The 14,219-nt window shown below is 46.4% G+C and overlaps 1 protein-coding gene across 1 annotated transcript in view; it reads right to left on the bottom strand.

Moving 5' to 3' along the window:
* Positions 1-13,594, bottom strand: part of LOC148149003 (uncharacterized) — a 42,772-nt gene extending 29,178 nt beyond the window's left edge. Inside the window, exons 1-2 of the mRNA XM_087990978.1 lie at positions 13,459-13,594; positions 8,870-9,006 (exon numbers count right to left, since the gene is read on the bottom strand). The gene's annotated coding sequence lies outside the window, so the exon portion shown is untranslated. The remainder of the gene's footprint in view (positions 1-8,869; positions 9,007-13,458) is intronic.
* Between the last annotated feature and the right edge of the window lie 625 nt (positions 13,595-14,219).

The following is a 14,219-nucleotide window of genomic DNA, read 5'->3' as shown; positions in this document are numbered from 1 at the left end:
ACCGCCCTCCGCTTGCCCCCAACACCGCCCTCCCTCGCCCCCAACACAGCCCTCCCCAACACATCTCTCCGCTTGCCCCCCAACACCGCCCCACGCCCGCCCCCAACACCGCGCTTCTCCTGCCCCTCAACACCTCCCTCAGCCCACCCCCAACACCGCCCTCTGCCCACCACCAACACTGCCCTCCGCCTACCCCCAACACCACCCTCTGCCTGCCCCCCCAACAACACCTTCCACTCGCCCCCAACACCGCCCTCTTCCCGCCCCCAACACCGCACTCCGCTCGCCTCCAACACCGCCCTCACCCAACACCGCCCTCCGCCCATCCGCCAACAACGCCCTCCGCCCACTCCCCAACACCGCACTCCGCCCACCCCCCCAATAACACCTTCCACTTGCCCCCAACACCGCACTCCACCCGCCCCCCACACTCCCTCCAACACCACTCTCCGCCAGTCCCCCCCAACAACGCCCGCCGCTCGCCCCCCCAACACCGCACTCTGCCCGCCCCCCACCCACCCACCCACATCACCATCCACCTGCCCCCCACCCACCCCCCAACATCGCCCTCTGCTCGCCCCCATCACCGCATTCCGCCCACCCCCCAACACCATCCTCCACCCACCCCCAACACCACCCTCCGCTCGCCCCCAACACCGCCCTCCGCTTGACCCCGAACACTGCCCTCCGCTCGCCCCCCAACACCGCCCTCCGCTCGACCCCCAACACCGCTCGCCCCCCAACACCGCCCTCCGCTCGACCCCCAACACCACTCGCTCCCCAACTCCACCCTCCACCCACCCCCAACACCTCCCTCCGCTCACCCCCCCCCAACACCGCCCTCTGCCTGCCCCCAACACTGCCCACCCCCAACCCAGGCCAGCACCACTCCTGCTCCCCATCTGCCTCCAACCCCGGCCGTCCCGCCCCCGTGTATCCCTGCCCCCCCCCCACCCCATGCGTCCCTGACCCTGTCAGTGCCCCTCCCCTCCAGAGCAACCAGAGTGGGCACCAACAGTGAGACTGCTGCTCCCTTGGTGGGGTAAGCCTTCAAATAGCGCACACACACCTTTTTACCGCAACTTTTTGACAACTTCCACCATTGCCCTGTACAGGACAACTTTGGAGAGATTATCTGTGGAAGGGTGATTTAGGATACACGCCTGTGTAGAACTCCAGGGAAAGTGTGGGGAGAGAGAGGGAGGGCAGGAGGTTAGTCATTTGGAGATGTCCCATCGATGTCCAGGAGTGTTCTCGGCAGCATTTCAGTAAGCCCAGATCGTTTCTAATCATTGTAAACAAACAACGCAATCAGGGTTGAAACAGCTCTACCAGGATCTCAAGATCTCCTTCGGATAATCCGATATTCGAATAATTGATATTTGGATAATCGAGGTTCCTCTGTATACAAATGACAAACAAAAGATGCCCTAGAACTGATCCCTGTGGAACACCAGTTGTTACAGGTTTCCAGTCCATAAAACAAGCCTCTACCACCAGTCTCTGTCTCCTGCCATTAAGCTAATTATGCATCCAATTGGCAAGCTGCCCTGAATCCCATGTCACCTCCATCTAGCTTTGATTCAGTTCTTGACTATCTCTCACATAACGATTACTATCCACGAGGCATTGACCTCCTGATTGTCATAAAACTTAATAAAAATTCCCCCAAGCAAATACCCGCACTTCTCTTATATGTTCTAAAATCTGGCTACATTCACAACAAATACAGTCTTTAGCAAAAATAACATTTTACATATATATAAGCTGACATCAATCTCCTTCACCATATTACCAAATTTATTTCTGCACAGGGAATAAAATTCCAGTGATTAATTCCCTTGCAAATTTGGAAGCCTCGTTTGTCCAAATTAGTGCCAAAATCTGAATCAAACAGAATTTATTTCTTACAAAAGTTAACTTCTAAAGATTCAATTTAAGTTCTAGCATTAAACATAGGTTTAAAATGCAAAATTCTTCTCGTGGTTCTTATTATAGTTGTCTATAAGCTCACTTCAATCAATTTTACACTTAGATTGAAGGTTACTGTCCTGAAAGGAGTTGCTTTATTTCTGTTGCTAATAACCCTCAGTTAGTTACAGACCCTCAGAATTGCAGTTAAATTAATTGAGAGTTGTTAATGTTGGTTAAATAGAAAGAATGCGTATTTACATTTGTAAAGAACGTTTTGAAATAAAATTCATCGCTTTACATCTCTTTATCTGCTAGCTTCCTTAAACCTTTGAGAAACATTCCATAGGCGATTTATATTGCTGAATCAATTTATATTGCACAACACACAGTCTGCTGGACACACATATAGGTTTCATTCTGAACAGAAGAGGGGGCTATATTTCAACTCAAAATCAATGCTTATTATTGATTCTTCCAGCTCAAGACAGCAACTCACTCTGTTACATCTTAACTTTTATTTTTCTTAAAAGATCAGTTAATTTTATGACTATCTTTAAGGTTCAGGTTTACTAAGTAAAATTCCTTTGCCACGCATTAACTACCAAATATATATACAGTTCTAGTTTTGCTTAAATTGATCTATTGATTTACGTAAAATATGCAGAACAAGGTCTAACCAGGCCACACTAATGTTCTTGCTCCTCTAACACGTCCGCCCATGTCTGACTATATCAGCATGATCTTTCTAATGTTTTTTACCTCATCTGATTATCTAAGATCTCCTTATGGGGTGGCACGGTAGCTCAGTGCTTAGCACTGTTGTCTCACGATGCCAGGTACTTGGGTTTGGTTCTAGCCTGGGGGGCGACTGTCTTTGTGGAGTTTGCACATTCCCCTGTGCCTGCGTGAGTGTCCTCCCACAATCTAAAGATGTGCAGGTTAGGTGAATTGGCTGTGCTAAATTTCCCCATAGTGTTCAGGAATGTGTACGTTGGATGCAATAGTTAAGGATAAATGTAGGGGTCTGGGTATGATACTTGCAGTGGAAATGTGGCTGAGCGGTCTAAGGCACTGGCTTTAAGTGAGTCTCTAGTGATTCATGGGCTCAAGTCCCACCACTACCAAGAATCTTGAACGAAGTACAATAGGCAGTTTGTGGTGTTTCCTTTTCTCAGCCCAACTGCTTGTTCTGTGGTGCTGCGGAGTCGGTGGACCATGTATATATGGGGTCTGGGCGTTTGCACTCCCTTTTTAGAACCTCCTCCTCTGCTTTTGGCTGCCCTTCAGTCCCACGCTCCTGATCTTTAGGCACCCAGTATGGAGGGGGAGGGTAGGTCAGAGGATCTCTTCGTGGTTCTGCTCCTGGGCCTGGCCAAACTGGCCACAGATCCAGGCAGTGGGCCGTGCAGGGGGTCGTTATGGCTGATTGCCTGGCCCTCTTCCGGGGGTATGTCAGAGCCCAGGTATCTCTGAAGAAGGAGCACGCGGTGTCCACCAATACCCTCAAGCTGTTCAGGGAGAGGTGGGCACCACAGGGAGTGGAGTGAGTTATTTCCCCCTCCAACTCTATTTTGATTTGATCGCTGCCTTCCCCTTCACTTTTTTTGATCACGCAGCATTGCCCTTTGATGTGAAGGGCTCTGCTTGTCACTGGCCACTCATATGTTTCCTTTCTTCCTGGTGGTGGAAATTGAATAAAGATTTGTACATCTTGTGTCTTTCACTGTGTCCCACACCTGCACACACACATCCTGGGTGCTGGGGAGAATATATGCACTAACGCAGTTAGGTGGCCGTGTGGGGGTAATAAAAAAAAGGCATGTCAGAGATTCTGTTAGAAAAATAAAAATAAACAGGAACAAGAGGGAGAAAAAACAATGTGGATGCTGGGGAAGATAAAACACTAATGCTGTTAGGCGACAGTGTGGGGGTAAAAAAATAACCAGGAGATTTAGAATCTCCTCAGTTCAGGGGACTGACTCTGTGCTGACTGGTGCTACAGTCAGTGTGCTCCTGCTGTTAAAGAGGAGGAGAGTTTCTTTGTCTTTCCCCCCTTGTTTAAAAGAAACAAAAATAAAACCGCAGTGCTCGGACCAGTTGGAGGACACTCAGGTGTGCGGTGGGATCCCGTCCGCGCTCACCCCAGCCCGGACGGAATTTCACATTGGCCCCAAGGTCCCGTACTTCCCCCGGGAACCTGTGCCCCACAACCTGAGCCGCCTCCGGAATTTTAGTTTTGTCCCTTTTTTGCCCGTAAAAAGTCGGGCCCTGTACACACTGCTGCTGCACACCGTCCACCTCTTCTCCCTCATCCACCGCCCGGACACGTCTTGCGACCGGGCAGTAGGGATCCCCAGTGGAGGGCTCTCTACGTGGGAGTCCTCCCCGTTTCATTCAGGCATCTGGTATGGTGAGTGCTGCATGCAGCCGTCCCCTGCGACCGCAGGTTAAGAACAAAGAAAATTTACAGCCCAGAAACAGGTCCTTCGGCCCTTCAAGCCTGAACCAATCCAAATGTACTGTCTAAATCTTTCGGCCAATTCCTAAGCATTTGTATCCCTCTGCTCCCCACCTACTCATATATCTGTCCAGACGCATCTTAAATGAATCTATCATGCCTGCCTCTACCACCTCTGCTGGCTACAGGTTCCAAACGCCCACCAGCCTCTGTGTGAAGTACTTGCCGCGTGTATCCCCCTTAAACTTTCCACCTCTCACCTTGAAAGCGTGACCTCTCATTGAATCCTTCACCCTGGAAAACAGCTTGTTTCTATCCACCCTGTCTATACCCTTCATGATTTTGTAAACCTCGATCAGATCTCCGCCTCAATCTCCTTTTTTCTAGTGAAAATAAACCTAACCTACTCAACCTCTCTTCATAGCTAGCACCTTCCATACCAGGCAACATCCTCGTAAACCTTCTCTGCACCCTCTCCAAAGCGTCCACATCCTTTTGGTAATGTGGCGACCAGAACTGTACACAGTATTCTAAATGTGGCCGAACCAATGCCTTGTACAATTTTAACATGACTTGCCACCTCTTATACTCAATACCCCGTCCAATGAAGGCAAGCATACTATATGCCTTCTTGACCACTCTATCCACCTGTGCAGCAACCTTCAGGGTACAATGGACCTGCACTCCCAGATCTCTCTGCCCATCAACTTTTCCCAAGGCTCTTCCACTCATTGTATAATTCGCTCTAGAATTAGTCTTGCCTAAATGCATCACCTCACATTTGTCTGGATTGAAAGCCATCTGCCACTTCTCCACCCAACTCTCCAGTCTATCTATATCCTCCTGTATTCTCTGACAGTCCCTTATGCTTTCTGCTACTCCACCAATCTTTGTGTCATCTGCAAACTTGCTGATCATACCAACAGTGCCCTCTTCTAGATCATTTACGTATATTACCAACAACAGTGGCCTAAATACTGACCTCTGTGAAACACCACTGGTCACCTTTCTCCATTTCGAGAAACTCCCTTCAACCACTACTCTCTGTCTGCTGTTGCTCAATGGGTTCTTTATCCACCTCGCTAGAATACCCTGCACACCATGTAACTTCACTTTCTCCATTAGTCTACCATGGGGAACCTTGTCAAATGCCTTACTAAAGTTCATGTATATGACATCAACAGCCTGCCCTTCACCTAACAACTTGGTCACTTCCTTGAAGAACTCTATCAAGTTGGTAAGGCACGATCTCCCCCGCACAAAACCATGTTGCCTATCTCTGATAAGCTCATTCTTTTCTAAATATAAATAGTTTTTATCCCTCAGTACCTTCTCCAGCAACTTCCCCACCACCAATGTCAGGCTCACTGGTCTGTAGTTACCCGGAATATCCCTACTACCCTTCTTGTACAGGAGGACAATATGAGCTACCCTCCAGTCCTCCTGCATCTCACCTGTACTTAAGGATGCCACAAAGATATCTGTCAGGGTCCCAGCTCTTTCCTCTCACCTCCCTCAGCAACCTGGGATAGATCCCATCCCATCCTAGGGATTTGTCCACCTTAATAACCTCTAGCATACCCAACACATCTTCCCTACTTATGCCAATGTGATCCAGACTAATCAAACTTCTATCTCTAATCTCAAGATTCATCATTTCCTCTCCTCAGTGAACACTGATGCAAAGTCATCATCCAGAATCTCACCCATTCTCTCAGGTTCAACACACAGCCTTCCTTCATTATCCTTTAGTGGACCAATCCTTTCTCTAGTTACCCGCTTGCTTCTTATATAAGAATAAAATGCTTTGGGATTTTCCTTAATTCTGCTCGCTAACGCTATTTCATGACCCCTTTTAGCCCGCTTGATTCCAATTTTAAGACTGGTCCTACTCTTCTGATATTCCTCCAGGGACGGTTCTGTTCTTAGCTGTCTGGACCTTTTCCTCTTGGCTTCCCTTTTCCTCTTGGCTAGTCGTACAATTTCTCCTGTCATCCACGGTTCACGAATCTTGCCCTTCCTATCTTTTGCCCTTCCTATCCTTTGCGGTGGTTCACAGACTCCCAGCCCAACTGCTTGTTCTGTGGAGTCTGTGGACCATGTGTATATATGGGGTGTGGGAACTACACTCCCTTTGCAGTTTTCTAGAGGTTCTTCTCCTCTGATTTTGGCTGCATTTCAGTCCCACACTCCTGATCTTTGGGCACACGGTGCAGAGGGGTGATGGTCGGTCAGAGGACCTCCTTGTGGGTCTGTTCCTGGGCCTGGCCAAACTGGCCATAAACAGGTCCAGGCAGCGGGCCGTGGAGGGGGTCGTTAGGGCCGACTGCCTGCCCCTCTTCCGCGATTACGTTAGAGCCCGGGTGTCTCTGGAAAAACAGCACGCGGTGTCAACCAACACCCTGGAGTTGTTCAGGGAGAGGTGAGTGCCGCAGGGAGTGGAGTGCATCATTTCTCCCTCCAACTCTATTTTGATTTAATCCCTGTCCTCCCCTTCACTGTTTGATCACACAGCATTGCCCTTTGATGTGAAGGGCACTGCTTGTCACTGGCCACTTGGGTGGTTCCTTTCTTCCTGGTGTTGGGAATTGAATAAAGATTTACACACTTGTTGTTTTTCACTGTGACTGACACCTGCACACATGTGACATGGGTACTGGGGAAAAATAAGCACTAATCGCTGTCAGGTGGTAGTGTGGGGAAAAAGAAAAAAAGAAAAGAAAAAAGAAAGAAGAAAAAAAAAGTGAATGTCTTCCAAAGGATTGTTTATTGTATTACCCGTCCATGCGAATATGTGTAAATGTGCCTTCTCCTATCATTCAGATGTACCCAGTGCGCTCCTCCTGCGAGTGAAATCTTCCAGGGTCTCTCGGTCGGCCTGTTTGTTTGTGCGATATCGGTTTCACTGGGAATCGAGCCTGCCCTAAGGTTATTGGGACCACAGTGTTAACCAGGGCTGGGAGTTTTACTCTGAAGGTTTTTGGGAAGTGTATTCTCTGGTCTGGGAATAGCTTGATCATGTCTGGTTTCTTTGTTAGCCTGTTTGACTGGGGCATTGTGGGTGTGTTCTGTATGTGTTGGCAGGCTTGATGTCTGTGTTTTACAGGCCAGCTTCTGTGTTTCTTATGTGGCTGTGCTGTGGATGGGCAGGGTGGCAGATCTTTTCCCATAGTTCCCCTGTTTTAATAAAGACCGTATACACACTAATGTACACAAGGTCTCCTCTTCAAATATTTGATGTACTGATTGATTATTTAAATAACATAGCAAAAAAACAATGTATCTAAGCTTCCTGATGAAGGCCTTATGCCCGAAACGTCAATTCTCCTGCTCCTCGGATGCTGCCTGACCTGCTGTGCTTTTCCAGCCCCACACTCTCGACTCTGATCTCCAGCATCTGCAGTCCTCACTTTCTCCTAGTTGATTTCAACCCTACTGCAAAGCCTTTTTCAAGGATGCCTACTTTGAAGAAGCTCACCTCCTCTATCTACAAGAATCTCAGTGAGTCTATCTCTCACTGCATACCACCCCACACCCCACCCTGGTCACCTCCTCTGCCCCGAAGCTCTTCTGCCACGTCCTGAAGCAGACTCACTATTACAGCCATATCTCCTTCCTCAGCACCTGCCTACGGAACCGACTGATCCCCCCATGGACTCCGGTTATAGATTCCTGATGAGGGTCTTATGCCCGAAACATTGACTCTCCTGCCCCTCGGATGCTGCCTGACCTGCTGTGCTTTTCCAGCACCAAACTCTCGACTCTGATCTCCAGCACCTGCAGCCCTCACTTTCTCCTTGTCATATGGCGCTATGATTGGTGCCATTGTAAATTGTTTGGACAGGAGCATAAAATGGCAAAGAAACATTAATACATTGAGTGGATGAGCAATTATCTCAACAAAAGCAAGTGTGTGGCCACCCATTTTGGACTTAAGAGGGATAGATCTGAGAATTTTTCATTAGTGAAAGGTCTTTGATAACTACCGTTCCAGAATACAATTAGAAAAAGTTGGACCAGGTCGTCTCACACATATTAATCCCCATGGTCTTCGGGATCTTCCTGTGCCCTCTTAATGCTCACTGAGCTGAAGATTCACTCACTCACTTTCTGTCTCTTTAAATATTCAGAGCATCTATGATTTGCTTAGCCTTTTAGTGTTAACAGTACACCAAAATGCACAGCCTTTTAGCACAGACACAAAGTGATAGGGAGCAGTAAGAATTGATCAGTCAAGATATGTTTTTCTATGGCACTCTGCTACATTTGTGTTGCACCTGAACTATCTGTCAGCCACATATACATGCTGTTCATGCTTCAAGCAAATGATCATGCCACAAAGTCTCAGTAATATTCTTCAGTCAAGCTAGGGCACAGCCTTTAGTCCAGAGCTGCCAATGGTACATTTGGCAATGAGTGTGATTCTTGGTGGGAGATGGGTGCAGTAGCAGAGACAGACTGAATGTTAGGTAGATGAGAGACGATGGTTGCACTTACCCTGGTGGAGCAGAGAAGCTTATTGTCTTTTTCCCTTCATGATTGTGCATTTCTCCGCACTGACCCAGGTAGAACCTCAGACCAGGCTGGCAGGGCCTTGTTGGGGAGAGATGTCAACAAGCAGTCTCGAGTTCTGTCTGCAGAGGTATAATCAATCTTTATCTGAGCTCTTTACCACAGGTGCGAGAAAGATCTAGAATGCTCCAAGTCTGACTTTCACGTGGGGCCTAGTCGCCCTCTTAATACAGCTCAGCTCGGAAGACAATCAATTATATTTTGGTTTCCCCAGTGGGATACAGCATTTTTATACATTTTGGGTTACAGTAATTACATGCAACATTGTCATTATTCCTTCCCCCTTAATCTATGCATCCAATCCTGTGAAACACCTGATCAATAATGGATACCCCTATAGACAGCCCTAGACTCCTCATGACCTCACGATGTTTACCAGACATCCTAATCATCAGGCCTTGGGATTTGACAATGTATCCCATTAATCCACATTCTAAAGTTAATGGTTATACTCTTTTTCAGACATTCCCCAGACTTGCTTATCTCAAAGGACTGCTCAAAATCTCTCCTTAATTGTATTCATTGTTACCCGTCTCAGATTCTGTTACTCATCTTGTATTTCCCTCTGTCCTAATCACAAGAGATACAAAAGTGGGTTAGTTCCTATTAATTGGTAGAAGATTCATAATATTAGTTCTAATATATACTTAGTTAAATGTAAAGTTTTATGTTTACACCTACTGTCAGCATTTTTAGCTAATGGGTTGTGAGCAGTTTCTGTCCCATCTGACTTTGAAGGTCCAATTAGACACTGCCCCTCTAGCCTGCAGCTGCATGATAATTCATTCCAGTCACATACTGTTTTTTGAGATGAAAGTTACTGCCCCTACTCTGACTACACCTTTACCTAATAAGGTAACATCTTTTTCATTAATAAGACTAGAACTTAATCACTTTCACAGCTCAAAGAACTTGTATGATCTCTTAAGTGTTTACAAGACATAATCCCACCCTTACAGAACTTAGAGCAGTGCAGCATTGTCCAGGCCCTTTGGCCCTCACTATTATGTTGACCTTTTATCCTACTCTAACATGAGACTAACCTACATTGTACTATCATCTGTGTGCCTAAATGTCACTTAAATGTCCCTACTGTATCTATCTGTACTACCCCTGTTGGCACTGCATTCCACACACCCACCACACTCTGTGTAAAAAAACCTACCTCTGACATCTCCCCTGAACCTATCTCCAATCACCTTAAAATTGTGATAGCCAATTCCACCCGGGGGAAAAGTCTCTGGTTATCTACCCTATCTATGCCTCTCATCATCTTATGCACCTCTATCAAGTCACCTCTCAACCTTCTTCACTCCAGTGAGAGAAGCCCTACCTCCCTCAACCTTTCTTTATAAGACCTGCCCTCCAGTCCAGGCAGCAACCTGGTAAATCTCCTCTGCACCCCCTCTAAAGCTTCCACATCTTTCCTATAATGAGGCAACCAGAAATGAACACAATATTCCAAGTGTGGTCTAACCAGAGCTCTATAGAGTTGCAGCATAACCTCACGGCTCTTAAACTCAATCCCCCTGCGAATGAAAGCCAACACACCATATGCCTTCTTGACAACCCTACCAATTTGGGTGGCAACTTTGAGGGATCTATGGACATGGACCTCAAGATCCCTCTGTTCCTCCACACTGCCGAGATTCCTGCCTTTAACCCTGAATTCTGCATTCAAATCCAACCTTCCAAAGTGAATCACTTCACACTTTCTCCATCTGCCACTTATCAGCCCATTTCTGCTTCCTGTCAATGCCCTGTTGCAATCTACAACAGCCCTCCACACTGTCCACCACTCCACCAACATTTGTGTCATTGGCAAACCTACGAACCCACCCTTCCACTTCCTCCACTTATAAAAATCACAAAGAGCAGAGGTCCCAGAACTGATCCCTGTGGAACACCACTGGTCACCGAGCTCCAGGCTGAATACTTTCCATCTACTATCACTCTCATTTGTCTTTGTTATTGTGGTATCCGACATTTCTTTTGAATGCTTGCTACAAACATCAAGCTGTCTCTTCTCAGACATTTCTAATCAAACTGTCTCTTACAGACATCTGCAGGCATTATTTGTACAGAACTCCCTGTATATTAATTTGTATGATTCTTTGATGAAAATAGACCCTGTTACCTTGAGTCACCTGCTTCTCAAAGCTACCTATGTGCTAACTTATGGCCTCACTTTGGTGCTGGATCAGGTAAACTATTTCTGTTACTACCGCCATATTTATGCCAACTGGTGGCCATTTTGTGCCACTTCTGACCAGGGGCTGCCCCAGGAGTCCGGGGTCGTGGCCTCCTCTCCTTGCTCTGGGGAAAGGGAGTGGCCACCTACCTGGCCTCGGACCACCTCCAGCTCCCTGCTTGCAGAGTGGGGTGTCAATTACCCTCTGTCTGCCACATCTGTCGGAAATGTCACATACTGTGCAGAACAGCTCCTGATTGATAACATTTGACTGGTTGCACAATGATCTTTTAGACACAGCACTAACGCCAGGAGCTATTGAGTATTTCTGCCTGTGAGAAGTGAGAGAATCAGCTTAGCATCGAACAAGCAGGGCATCATAGAGGCATCGAACATAGTTAATAGGTGCATTTGAGCGATAGATGGAGAAAACCTCACAGAGAGAAATCCTTCGTGAAACACAAGGGAAATGGCATTTAGCTGATTCCTGGTAGAATTCAGCCCTGGGGTGTTTGCATGTTCGTGCATGTCTTCTGTAGAACGCTGAAATGCACTTGCTGTCATCTTCAAAGAAACAGCACAGGTTATTTAAACAACCTGCGTGTGTATCAAACCTCAAATACACCCCTACATGAGAGTCGCTGAACTTTACCCACCAGAAAGAAACTTCCAGTTTCAAGGAGCAATTCAGTTAGTGCCATTCACCTTCCCTCGCCCTACCTCCCTGCAATATTTCCACCACGGGGACTCTCAATTCTGCTTCCATCAGCTTCAAATCCTACATTCCAAATGGTGCATGAAAAGGTTATGTGTCACGTTGCTTCTGGCACTTTTACCAATCACCTTAAATCTGTTGACTTACTTGATCTCGCCTTTACTTACTCTGTCTAAACCCTTAATGATTTTAAACACCCTCCGTCATTAAATTCCTCTTACTGCTCTCAGGAGAACAACACCGGGTTCTCCAGTCTTTTGTCTCTTTGTAATTGCTCATTTCTGGAGCCATTGCAGTAAATCTTCTCTGTGCCCTTTGCGCAGTTGTCATATGCTTCCAAAAGCCCAGAATTGGACCAAAAGAATGGGGAACAATTACTGGTGAAGGAACTGAAGTTGACGGTTTTGATAGGAGATAGTTGCAGGAAAGATAGTGTTTGAATTTTGTTGAAAAAGAAACATTGTTTAAACATTTTACCTTGCTCTCATCAGGGTTAATGCAAGAATTTCAACCACTAGCTTGTGGGGAGGTGGTGGTACAATGAGGATCTAGGCTAAAGTTCTAGTGGCCTGGGTTCAAGTCCTATTGTGTTGAAAGTTGAACTTTCTTTTTATTTAAAAAGGCCGAACAATTAGGAACTGTGGGCAGAATCTTATAGAGGTATGAGAGAGATGGACAATAGCAAGATTTGAGGCAGAATTGTGTAATAATACCAGTCATGCCTATCTCAATGTTAAGAACATTTGGGGGTTGGAGAGTGAAACAGGCAGTAGGGAGGGTGTTGCAGGTGATGGAGAGAATGATAGTGTATGAGCCTTGTGGGAGGTGGGTACAGGGATAGAGTGAGTGAGATATTGGTAACACTTACGCTACTGGAATGGAGGAAGACACCGATTTCTTTATACAGTCCTATGATTCCTCAATCAGGGCAGATGTCAGGAATCTTGCACACCAGCTCCTGGCTACCTGCTTGTCAAGGTCCACAATGGGGTTCTAAAGACGATGCGAGAGACGTGAATTGGGGCAGCATGGTGGCTCAGTGGTTAGCACTGCTGCCTCACAGCACCAGGGACCCAGGTTCAATTCCAGCCTCGGGCGACTGTCTGTGTGGAGTTTGCACGTTCTCCCCATGTCTGCGTGGGTTTCCTTCGGGTGCTCTGGTTTCCTCCCACAGTCCAAAGGTGTTCAGGTTAGGTGAATTGGCCATGCTTAATTGCCCGTAGTGTTAGGTGCAATAGTCAGAGGGAAATGGGTCTGGGTGGGTTACTGTTCAGAGGGTCAGTGTGGACTGGTTGGCCCGAAGGGACTGTTTCCACACTGTAGGGGAATCTAATCTTAATTCTGGTATATCCCAGCTTTGGTGAGTTGTTTCTAGAACAGTGCATGGTAAACCAAGGCAGAAATCAGATGTGAGGGATGCGATGGAGATGAGTTAATGAGGTGCTTTTGATAAGACAACAAGAATGCTTACTAGGCCTCTCAGCAATAAAACATTCCAAAACATTTCCACACAACTGGCACTAAGCCAAAGGAATGTAAGATTCAGCCTTACATGATCGCTGCTGATTGTTGTAAAAATGCATGCGGTTCACTAATGGCATTCCTTACCTGGTGTGGCCTACATATGACTCCAGGCCCCAGCAATGTGGTTGACTCCTAAATGCTCCTTGGGCTATTAAGAATGGACACTAAATGTTGGTCTACCGAGTGACATCCACATCCTGTGACTATTCATTAAAACAAAATTCAGGAGAAAAGCAGACTGATTGTTCGTTTGGCAAATTGATTCTGATTGGCCAGAATGTCACCATGGAGAAAATAGTGGGCGACTACAGGTTTCCCATGTAATCAATATACTGCTTTCTCCATGGGCCAGTGTTGAATTGCAACCAATCAGCATCAGTTTCTCCTTCACTAGAAATTATTGTGATCATTTGAAATTTGATTCTTTTGTGTCTGTCCTCATGAACGCAAAGTGAAAGATTCAACATCATAGGCTTGAATGTTACTTTTTTTTAGTTAAGTAAGATTTAAATCAAATGTTTGGAGTGTTTCTCTCTGGATGTTGAAAATTTGTATTCTGACTCTATAATACTCTGACAATCACTACCAGTCTTGTCGAAACAAAATTTGACTTCCTGTCATTTAACTTTGATTTTTTCCACTCACACATTGTTAATATTTGTGGATTCAGCAGTTTTATTTTGCGACAGAAAGTGTAGTTTGTGTATAGCATAACATATTGTATTGGACTACTTACCATGATTTCAGTAGGTGTGCTACTAGATTCGGGGATTTGTTCAAATTTCTTTGATTTCTTTGGCAATGTTCTCTGATGCCCAGCCTTTCCATTTGACTGGGTACAGTGA

Source organism: Chiloscyllium plagiosum, unplaced genomic scaffold (assembly GCF_037043375.1).
Source record: "Chiloscyllium plagiosum isolate Xiang-an unplaced genomic scaffold, Cpla_swu_hap1 HiC_scaffold_10, whole genome shotgun sequence".
Taxonomy (NCBI): domain Eukaryota; kingdom Metazoa; phylum Chordata; class Chondrichthyes; order Orectolobiformes; family Hemiscylliidae; genus Chiloscyllium; species Chiloscyllium plagiosum.
The sequence above is the reverse complement of the archived record's forward strand: the minus strand, read 5'-3'. Positions and strand labels throughout refer to the sequence as shown.